Source organism: Protopterus annectens, chromosome 15.part0 (assembly GCF_019279795.1).
Source record: "Protopterus annectens isolate FY-2018-M chromosome 15.part0, PAN1.0, whole genome shotgun sequence".
In the NCBI taxonomy this organism is placed as follows: domain Eukaryota; kingdom Metazoa; phylum Chordata; order Ceratodontiformes; family Protopteridae; genus Protopterus; species Protopterus annectens.
The window spans coordinates 211,695,766-211,707,999 of record NC_056749.1 but is presented as its reverse complement, the minus strand read 5'-3'; positions in this window follow the sequence as shown (position 1 = coordinate 211,707,999).

Here is a 12,234-nt window from a genome sequence, read left to right as displayed (position 1 = left end):
CAACCCCTGTCAGGCTTTTTGTAATATCGGCAATTATAATGAATGAATGAATAAACAAAAGAGACACTTAAGAGTTAACTACCGAATCACATTAACACAACAGAGAATATTAGGATATGGTGAAAATACTTTTTAGTTCAGCTTTGGGTGAAGCTGTCCATTAACCTCATTAAACTAATTGTCTCCTCTAAGACAGTTTATTTAATGTAGCTGCTGGATACAAGCATATACCCCAGGATTCAATAACGCCTACACTAAGTGTACACCGTTTTGAGTGAACAAGACAACACAGACATAACTAATTCCTTCTTCCTCCTAATTTTAGTTTTCCTGCTGATATTCTTGCAGCTTTAAATATTGACAGGGATTCATAAAGGTTACCACAAAGTGCAGACTACATGCACAGTTAATGTAATCTTTCTGAGTGACTAGAAACATGCCTCTCAACTGTACAGATTTTTGCCTCATATTTTTGGTCCATTTTTCATAAAATTGTGGCTTTCTGGCAATTTATTAAAGATTGAAGTTAGAAAAATAATCACAGACATTTGAGTTTCAAACTCCATATCCCTAAGATGATTAATGCTATTGTAAAATATGTTATTCTATCAACTTTCTAAGTTTGTAAGAGCAACATTTAAAAGTTCTCCCTATTTTTGGGCCTTTATCCCCCATTATTTATGGCTTTGCCAAGATTTTTTGCTCTGAGAGGTATGACTAGAAAGCACAAATGTGCTAATAATGTTCTTGAATACATATTGTGTACACTAGTGAATCTGGCCCACAGTTTACTTTTAAATAGCTGTGTATGATATAGAAACCAAAGCTTCTAGCAGAAATTGGGCAAAACTTTGAATGCAAGACTATGAAATGCATACGAGTAATACTTCAGATGTAATACAGTATGCTTACTTACGTGATCCTGGGATACTTCAGCCAGACTATGTATATAATATCACTTTTCAGAAGGTTTGAGAGAGCAAACAAGTGCAGGGTTTTTAATTACTGAAATAGACATATCAGTCCCCCCACCCCCACCCTCAGCCCTGAGGGTCTTAGTGCAGCTGTGTTGCCTTGGAGAATGGAGTGAAATATGAGGAGAAGGATAATGCTATGACCATACAAGCTGAAATAAACAATACTGGGGACTGTGATGGCAACCAGGAGAAGACACCTGTCACTGCTTCAGATAAAGTATGCTGTTTACAATACACCACTCAATGAAACAGTTATAAGATGTGCTTAACGTTGGCTATCTCATGACAAGCAAAGCAATTGTGCATTCCTGTTATAATGTGCAAGTGGCACAGATAAAAAGTAATTCAACTGAAAATATAAAGATAAATTGAAGAACAAAGTGTAGTGCTGCATTAATTACCTCTGGAAATAACATTACTCATATCAGTTTCAGTGCTGTCTTAAAATATGGAGTCATTTTATTGTTGCTCTGCAGGGTCTTGTTGTTCTGCTCTTAAATCGGCATGCACCAGATCCAACTACAAAACTGTGTTTTAACTCTGAAGAGAAGTACTGACTTTGGTGGATGCCTATTACTCTGGGAGGTATTATAATTAACAGACCATTCTAGCTTGCATCTACTACATGTTTTGCAAAGTGCTGCGTTAATGTACCAGTAATGATTCACTTTATAAAAGCACATGAAATAAATAAACGAATGGCACTCTTAGTCAGTGACTATGGACCCTGTTAAAGATGCAGTACTCAACCACTGTTACAGTGACACTACATTCTGTCCCATCCTAAAGCCCTCACAGCAAGGAAACCAAATATGAGTCGGTCGTGGAGGTGTGTGTTTTGTAAATCAACTATGTTGCTAATTTTGTGAAATTAAACTTGTTAACAAAGAAGCATTTTCCTAGTTTCTAGAATATAGTTACTAGAGCAATATATTGCCTAGGCCTCATGTGCCGTGCTAAAGAGAGACAGCCTCACATATTATTTCTTTCATTCTGTCAGTTGCTATGCAAGTCTTGTCTGCGTGGTGTTATTTTACATTATGACTCATAAAATCATTGTCTTTTTCAGAACGGATGTTTGTTATTCCCAGATAGGCTATGCAATGTAAGAGGTTGTGCCCCAATTTCTTGGTACAGTGAAATAAATGCTGACATGAGAAAGCGAGGGAATATGTGCCTTTCTTTGTGTGTAGGCGAGCATGTGCATGAGTGTTTGTATGTGTCTTTGCATGTGAGTGTGTGTATGCTTTTGCTTGTAAGCAATATATGAACACATCAAAATGTATTACTGTTGTCTCCCTTTAAAAAATACCATTAAAAAATCCAGACATGAGAACTCCTTTAACGTATACCTTGCTCACTGTTTAGCACTGTTAGTCAGAGTGAGAAAAATATATAGAATGTGTAATACGTAATGAGTTTTATAGCACTGTACTTTTAGTACATGGTGTAGTACAAGGTGAAATGAGAACAGCTGCACTATGTTGCTGCGGACATCTTGTTTAAAAAGCTTGCTGCCAAGCAGCAGCTAATGGCCGACTTTATACTAACAAAAACTGTGCAAGTTAGTTCAGTAGTGATGTAAGGCAGCTCGTCAGATTAGCCCCTCCCCATGGTAGGTTATTCCTAAGGCTTTAGCAGTGCCAGCAGTTGTGGTCTTCCAACAATTCTATGAGAGGTGAGGAAGCAACATTTTTTGAAAAAAAGTTCATCCCTGTCCATTCTCAAGCCCAACATAGATCTTTGGATGGGAAACAGAAAATTTACCCCACAACTACCCTCCATACTCCCAATAATTGTCAGATGCAGCTCCTAAATGCTTTATCCCATGTACAGGTCCCCTCAAACTAGCTATGGTATGATCACATTTATTCTCATTAGGTGTAATATATAATTATTGACCATGGAATTGGCAAGGTCCATCTATAACCAAATGGGATAGCTTATTTCAAATACAAAAAGGGAAACTAGTTAGGCTTAAAATGACCCACAATGGCAGCTACCCTATTACTTACCTATGAATCTATGAGGGGCTGTTAGCAGAGAATGTAATATAATATGCCAAACTAGCCAATTCTACATTAATTTCATTCCTGAAAAAATTGATTATGCACTTCATTTAGAGGAAAGCGTGTGTCTATTGCAGTGTATCAGTGGATAGATTTGGGTATAAATTCTTTGTATGAGGTAGCAGAGGGGATGGCATGCCTTGTGGGTAGGTGTGTGTTCTGCTCTTCATTGTGAGAGATATATAGGTGTGTACATTTGTTGAGGTTGCACTGATTGTAATTGGTTGTATTGCCAACGTAGAGGCCTGCACAATACATAGACAAAGCCCTTGATTGTAAAACCATTCTGCTTCAACTGAAAAAGTGATGCATATATGTATTTTTACATATATATGCATTTCTTATATATATATATATATATATATATATATGTATATATATATATATATATATATATTTTTTTTTTTTTTTTTGTTAGGGGAATTTATCTTTGTCTTTTTTATGGAACATGGAGCGAAGGAAAATGTTACATTTTATTGTGCATATATTTTTAAGGTAATTGGAATATCTTGTCGTGTGATTTTTACGATTGAGTGAAACTATTTAAGACAAATGTTTTTTGGCAAATGGTTGTCTGAAAAAGTTGAGTGGAATAAGCCTGACGAAAGCACTAACTTTTTGGAAGATTTTGGCGTCTGCCTTTTTTGTTTGTTTTCAATGAGTTTGTACTGTGTTTTGGCTTCTCAACAAAGAAGTATATTTTTATTTCCATTTAGACTGATAAGCCCCATGATGCACAACAGCAATCTGAAATTGATGCGCCTTGTAGTAGGGCTCCGACTTAGAGACACTAAATCCTTCTGCTTTGAACAGTCATACTAGTATTCTTTAGGCCACTAACATTATTGTTTTTAATTGTGAGTTATTAGACATAGATGCCCAGCTTCATACATTAGCAAGAATATCTAGCCTGGAGTCTGCTCCACTGGTATAGATGAATGAATATCTGACTATGAACCAGGTGACCTGTGTTCAGTTACTGTCATAGGTTCCTGCTAGAGCTGATGTAAGAATGATAGATGTGCTGATCCTAAGCTGTGTGGAATATGGCCATCTGATTCTGCAATCTCTTGGAAGAGGGGTGATGATTTTTGGTAGTTGTCCTGGTGCATGCATTGAATGATCAAGCCATGAATGCAGTAGCCTTTCTCAGCGAGTGCTTGGAAGTGCACACATGCATGAGCATGTGTACAGACATAGTGGGCCTTGTGGTGATGTGGGTTGCATGTTCCTCACTGTAGTGGAGCTAGGGACTTAAAAATGCAAAAGGTATGGAGGCAAAAAGTATAAAAAAAGAAATAAAAATAGAAAAAAAAAGAAAGAAGGTATGGTCTGAAGCTGCTGCTCCTTGAACAAAATCAGCCAGATTAGCAAATGTTTAAAGCTTAATGTTCATCTGTAAATGAAAAGACATTTATGGAAATTGCCACTTACAAACAGAAAGAGAGCCAGTGCCATAGAATAAGTCATTCTGCCATCAAATACAGAGGAACAGGAACTCAAGAATACCCCCACTGTAACTGAAATGAAAGACAAGCCAACATAATTTTTTGTCACCCTGGTGTAATCCTATGGGGAACATAATGCATTGTGGCATAAAAAAAACTTGGTTAGAAAAACAGAATATTATAATGTCAACGCTTCAACCCCTGTCAGGCTTTTTGTAATATCGGCAATTATAATGAATGAATGAATAAACAAAAGAGACACTTAAGAGTTAACTACCGAATCACATTAACACAACAGAGAATATTAGGATATGGTGAAAATACTTTTTAGTTCAGCTTTGGGTGAAGCTGTCCATTAACCTCATTAAACTAATTGTCTCCTCTAAGACAGTTTATTTAATGTAGCTGCTGGATACAAGCATATACCCCAGGATTCAATAACGCCTACACTAAGTGTACACCGTTTTGAGTGAACAAGACAACACAGACATAACTAATTCCTTCTTCCTCCTAATTTTAGTTTTCCTGCTGATATTCTTGCAGCTTTAAATATTGACAGGGATTCATAAAGGTTACCACAAAGTGCAGACTACATGCACAGTTAATGTAATCTTTCTGAGTGACTAGAAACATGCCTCTCAACTGTACAGATTTTTGCCTCATATTTTGGTCCATTTTTCATAAAATTGTGGCTTTCTGGCAATTTATTAAAGATTGAAGTTAGAAAAATAATCACAGACATTTGAGTTTCAAACTCCATACCCCTAAGATGATTAATGCTATTGTAAAATATGTTATTCTATCAACTTTCTAAGTTTGTAAGAGCAACATTTAAAAGTTCTCCCTATTTTTGGGCCTTTATCCCCCATTATTTATGGCTTTGCCAAGATTTTTTGCTCTGAGAGGTATGACTAGAAAGCACAAATGTGCTAATAATGTTCTTGAATACATATTGTGTACACTAGTGAATCTGGCCCACAGTTTACTTTTAAATAGCTGTGTATGATATAGAAACCAAAGCTTCTAGCAGAAATTGGGCAAAACTTTGAATGCAAGACTATGAAATGCATACGAGTAATACTTCAGATGTAATACAGTATGCTTACTTACGTGATCCTGGGATACTTCAGCCAGACTATGTATATAATATCACTTTTCAGAAGGTTTGAGAGAGCAAACAAGTGCAGGGTTTTTAATTACTGAAATAGACATATCAGTCCCCCCACCCCCACCCTCAGCCCTGAGGGTCTTAGTGCAGCTGTGTTGCCTTGGAGAATGGAGTGAAATATGAGGAGAAGGATAATGCTATGACCATACAAGCTGAAATAAACAATACTGGGGACTGTGATGGCAACCAGGAGAAGACACCTGTCACTGCTTCAGATAAAGTATGCTGTTTACAATACACCACTCAATGAAACAGTTATAAGATGTGCTTAACGTTGGCTATCTCATGACAAGCAAAGCAATTGTGCATTCCTGTTATAATGTGCAAGTGGCACAGATAAAAAGTAATTCAACTGAAAATATAAAGATAAATTGAAGAACAAAGTGTAGTGCTGCATTAATTACCTCTGGAAATAACATTACTCATATCAGTTTCAGTGCTGTCTTAAAATATGGAGTCATTTTATTGTTGCTCTGCAGGGTCTTGTTGTTCTGCTCTTAAATCGGCATGCACCAGATCCAACTACAAAACTGTGTTTTAACTCTGAAGAGAAGTACTGACTTTGGTGGATGCCTATTACTCTGGGAGGTATTATAATTAACAGACCATTCTAGCTTGCATCTACTACATGTTTTGCAAAGTGCTGCGTTAATGTACCAGTAATGACTCACTTTATAAAAGCACATGAAATAAATAAACGAATGGCACCCTTAGTCAGTGACTATGGACCCTGTTAAAGATGCAGTACTCAACCACTGTTACAGTGACACTACATTCTGTCCCATCCTAAAGCCTCACAGCAAGGAAACCAAATATGAGTCGGTCGTGGAGGTGTGTGTTTTGTAAATCAACTATGTTGCTAATTTTGTGAAATTAAACTTGTTAACAAAGAAGCATTTTCCTAGTTTCTAGAATATAGTTACTAGAGCAATATATTGCCTAGGCCTCATGTGCCGTGCTAAAGAGAGACAGCCTCACATATTATTTCTTTCATTCTGTCAGTTGCTATGCAAGTCTTGTCTGCGTGGTGTTATTTTACATTATGACTCATAAAATCATTGTCTTTTTCAGAACGGATGTTTGTTATTCCCAGATAGGCTATGCAATGTAAGAGGTTGTGCCCCAATTTCTTGGTACAGTGAAATAAATGCTGACATGAGAAAGTGAGGGGAATATGTGCCTTTCTTTGTGTGTAGGCGAGCATGTGCATGAGTGTTTGTATGTGTCTTTGCATGTGAGTGTGTGTATGCTTTTGCTTGTAAGCAATATATGAACACATCAAAATGTATTACTGTTGTCTCCCTTTAAAAAATACCATTAAAAAATCCAGACATGAGAACTCCTTTAACGTATACCTTGCTCACTGTTTAGCACTGTTAGTCAGAGTGAAAAAACTATATAGAATGTGTAATACGTAATGAGTTTTATAGCACTGTACTTTTAGTACATGCTGTAGTACAAGGTGAAATGAGAACAGCTGCACTATGTTGCTGCGGACATCTTGTTTAAAAAGCTTTCTGCCAAGCAGCAGCTAATGGCCGACTTTATACTAACAAAAACTGTGCAAGTTAGTTCAGTAGTGATGTAAGGCAGCTCGTCAGATTAGCCCCTCCCCATGGTAGGTTATTCCTAAGGCTTTAGCAGTGCCAGCAGTTGTGGTCTTCCAACAATTCTATGAGAGGTGAGGAAGCAACATTTTTTGAAAAAAAGTTCATCCCTGTCCATTCTCAAGCCCAACATAGATCTTTGGATGGGAAACAGAATATTTACCCCACAACTACCCTCCATACTCCCAATAATTGTCAGATGCAGCTCCTAAATGCTTTATCCCATGTACAGGTCCCCTCAAACTAGCTATGGTATGATCACATTTATTCTCATTAGGTGTAATATATAATTATTGACCATGGAATGGGCAAGGTCCATCTATAACCAAATGGGATAGCTTATTTCAAATACAAAAAGGGAAACTAGTTAGGCTTAAAATGGCCCACAATGGCAGCTACCCTATTACTTACCTATGAATCTGTGAGGGGCTGTTAGCAGAGAATGTAATATAATATGCCAAACTAGCCACCCTACATTAATTTCATTCCTGAAAAAATTGATTATGCACTTAATTTAGAGGAAAGTGTGTGCCTATTGCAGTGTATCAGTGGATAGATTTGGGTATAAATTCTTTGTATGAGGTAGCAGAGGGGATGGCATGCCTTGTGGGTAGGTGTGTGTTCTGCTCTTCATTGTGAGAGATATATAGGTGTGTACATTTGTTGAGGTTGCACTGATTGTAATTGGTTGTATTGCCAAAGTAGAGGCCTGCACAATACATAGACAAAGCCCTTGATTGAGGTTAAGGAAAGCAATTACAGATTGGTAGATAGGTAGGCATATGGCTTTGATCATATGAAGTTTGGGAGGGTGATGCTGGGAAAGAGTTGTAATTGGTGCTGGAAAATGGCGATGTGTGCAACACAGAGTACTGAGAGACTGTGCATTGGTGAGGCTGGCTGGGGAATCTGTCCACTAGAGAAGCAGAAAGCTACTAAAAGATTAGTCATGCATACTGCAGTAGAAGTAAGGCTAGGGACAATTCTACACACGTGTGGTGGGAGGAAGGCAGGGGTCTTGGTATCTTCAGAAGTTGTCATGACAAGCCAGTCTTTATAGCCAGGGAAAGATTTAGTTCACTACACACATACACGCGCACGCACGCACGCGTAAAAACTCCAAAGGTTAATCAAAAATGTTATGCAGACACCAAAAGAAATCTTGAGCAATGGATGGGTGGTAACCTTTTAAACTCACCAATTAAATATAATCGACTCTGAAGTTATAGCTCCTCTGTGTAGGCTGTTTTTTTTTAAGTAGATCTCTTTAGTGTGGACACAGTCTGGTAGAAATGTTTCAATTGGCTGTAATTTCACCCAACTGCGACCCATAATTTGATGTTCTTTCCCCCCTCCTCTCACCCTCATACACTCGAGCATAAAGTAAAATGTCTAATATTTCACTCTAGGCCATCATTTCACATAAGCAAAAGTATAAATATTGAAAATGAGGCTACAGACCCTAATGGATCTTCCTTCACAAGAGTATGGCATAAAATTCTTATATTCCTGCCCTATGGTGTAATTGTAAACACTGGTACATCTTGAGTATGGTGATAATAAAGCCTGCTAACAAATCCTTTATTTAAACAGGAAGACCTGTTATCATGTACTGACAGTGGTCTGATGACATCAGCGGCTGAGCAGAGCAGAGGAAGTGCTTTCGGTAACTGGAGGAAGAGTGTATAAGTCAAGATTTTCTGTGACAATGCTTGTTTTTTTTTTGTTTATTTATTTACTTTAATTAAACAAGTCTGAAGCTCATCTCCCTGCCTGTTTATTTTTACATAGAATCAGACAAGGATTACAGTCAGTGTTGTTGAAAAGGCAAAGGGAAATAAAATGGCAACATTTGACTTGCATGCAGACTTGGTTTTTGAAAAATCAGAGGAAGTGCTGGATTGGAAGCAACATTTTCTGAGGGTGAGGACTGCAGTAAAGCTTGACAAAGATAAGAAGAAGGTGCAGGTATGTTGCCAATTTCTGCACTGCAGAGTGAGGCAAAGAACATTTTCAAATCTTTTACATATGAATAGAAAGATATACAGTGAATTGTGCTATTCTTGAAACAAAATTTGATGATTACTTCTTCCCTGCCTGAAATACAATACATGGACATGCCTGTTTTCATCAAAAGATGCAAAGGACTTGTAGAAAGTTAGAAACGTTCATCAGAGCCAAGTTTTTAATAGCATTGTAATTTTAGTCCCAGAGCCAAGTTTTTATAGCATTGTAATTTTGGTCCCAGAGTCAAGTTTTTAATACCATTGTAATTTTGGTGCCAGAGCCAAGTTTTTATAGCATTGTAATTTTGGTCCCAGAGCCAAGTTTTTATAGCATTGTAATTTTGGTCCCAGAGCCAAGTTTTTAATACCATTGTAATTTTGGTGCCAGAGCCAAGTTTTTATAGCATTGTAATTTTGGTCCCTGATCCCCACTGTCACATGATCTCGCAACAACACTGACCCTACATGTTTGAGAAAGTGTGAATCTCCTAAAAATTTGGCAATTCAAACTTTGGCATAATAAATGTATGAGTCACTGTACCGCAACTATATACACATATACCTGAGTGTGTGTGTTTATGTATGGGTGTACATTTGCATATGTATGACCGTGATGTAAACAAAGCCAACATGTACTATATTAGTACATTTGTTTTAAATCTGCATTATCAGTTTTATTGTTCACATGCATTACACACATGAAGACAGTTACATCACACAAAGAAGACAGGGACTCATCTGATGCATTAAGTGCAGAGATTGTTACTCCTTTAATTACTCCAAAACTTGACGTAGTGTAGCACAGAGTTAAGACTTTTTGAATCCCGTCATATGTGTCCAGCTGGTTGGGACATTTCATTCTTTAAGGTTTTAAGGACATGTCAAGCTTCTGTTGTCAGTGTGTGTAATTTAATGACTTCTACACATGGTGTTGTCCACAAGATCGTACATTTTGGAATTTAGGTCAATTTCATCAGCAGGCAAAATTCCCATTAACAGGCTGCATCTTTGGAGAGGAGAAAAAGTAAGTGGAAGTACCACGTTAAACAAACTGTGCATGCCGAGCAAATACAGCAGTTAGATGCACAAGCACCATTTGAAGAAAGTAAACAGTCCAACAGACATGTTTCTGATGATAAAAACACGCAAACAGTTTATCTTACTAGTGCAATAATTTTACAAAGGGATTTATAAGTAGTAATTATTCCTGGTCTGTTAATGTAAGCATAGCTTACAACTTCCTATTTGTAAAATTATAGAGTAAGGCAAAATATAATTGCAAAGTCTGTCATGATGTTAATCCTCATTGTGTTTTTAGAAAATTGTAAATTTTTTTGGCTAAATTTTATTGATTTTTTTTTTTTTGCCAGAAGTAAAAAAAAGAAAAGAAGCAACATCTTGTTGGAAACATATTAGCAGTGCTGTTAAATATTAACATAAACCAGAACCCAGTAGACATCTTATAATAAAGCGCAGTAACTGAGTATTAAAACAATGCATGTTTAACTAATTTAAGTGTTAGCACCATTATCCAAATAAGAAACTTCCAGCCCCTTGTTTGCAGATTTATAATGTTCTAATACTCTTCTCCTCTGTGGAAGACTGTCTAACTTGTTACATTTTAAAGAATAAAATACATCACCTAAATGACATCTAAAGTAATTTTCCATCTGACGCGTGTCTTTCTAAATTTTGGTACAGAATAGCTTTTTAATACTTGCCAACCACCCAATAAACATCCAAAACTGGCGTGATAGTGGAATCAACTGTAGGAAACATCCCAAATAATCAAAAGTCACAAATGAGTTCCAAGGAGGTACTGAAAACCTCTATCAATTTTCCATGTAAAAATTTCCACCCCATTATTACTTTAGGGTATAACCAAAATATATGTATGTTATCCACCCCTTTCAAGAACACCTCCAACATGTATTGTCTTTTAACATACCCTCACACCAAAGTCTTTTCGGGGTGAGATACCACCTATGAATTAACCATAATTGTTTGTCATAGAATTTAGACCATTTCCTATGAGAGCTAAGGGATTTCCAAATCAATTCCCACTGTTCTACTGAGAAGACAATGCCATCCTGATTCCTCAATCTGCATGTGATGCAATGTTTTAGTGTTAAGGCTTTAGGTTCCCACAAATCTTTATAAATCAGATTAGCTTTACCATTAGAAACCATCATCCGTTTCCTTCAGGGTAATGACCTTCATTGTTTTAGTATTAGAATCTGTCTAGAGTATATCTCCTTTATTTGTTCATAAATGAACCACTCCTGTGGCAATAGATCAGACTCTTGACTGACTTTTTCAAAACTTTTACAAGATTCTCCCAGAGAATTTGGAGAAAACTGCAACCAGGTAAAAATCTCCTTATTGGTCCATCTTTCAATATCCCTACTTCTACATACCCATGTCCTTTGGGGTGATCAAAGATGCAGTCTGTGGGCCCTTTATCCCATGCATGATCTCCTAATAGGGTGATCTCCATAGATTGCTGGGATAACCATTCTCTGTGTATGAAGTGACATAACTGGGCATCAGGGATTTATAAAGGTACATTTAAATTAGAAGTCAACGGTCTACATCTCATCAGCTGGTGAAGTTGAAAACCCAAGGTATACTTGGGAAGAAATTAGACACACAAACACCCATGGTAATGAGGCATATACACCATGTTGACCACTATTCTTCTATCTTATCCCCCCAGCAGTGCTTCATCAATATCCTTCTGAAAACCTAGCTACACTGGATGGTGTACTGAAATAGGGATATTCCTCACAAGCTAGAGAACATGTGATAAGATCATTGTTTGAGCTGCTTTATTCTTGCCCAGAATACTCTGGAATTTTGTTACCTTAGGAAGCATGGCTTCACCTTCATCACTGGATTTCATAAATTGTCATCTTCCATATCCACTAGGGTATACCTCAGTGTGAGCCCCAGGCATGTG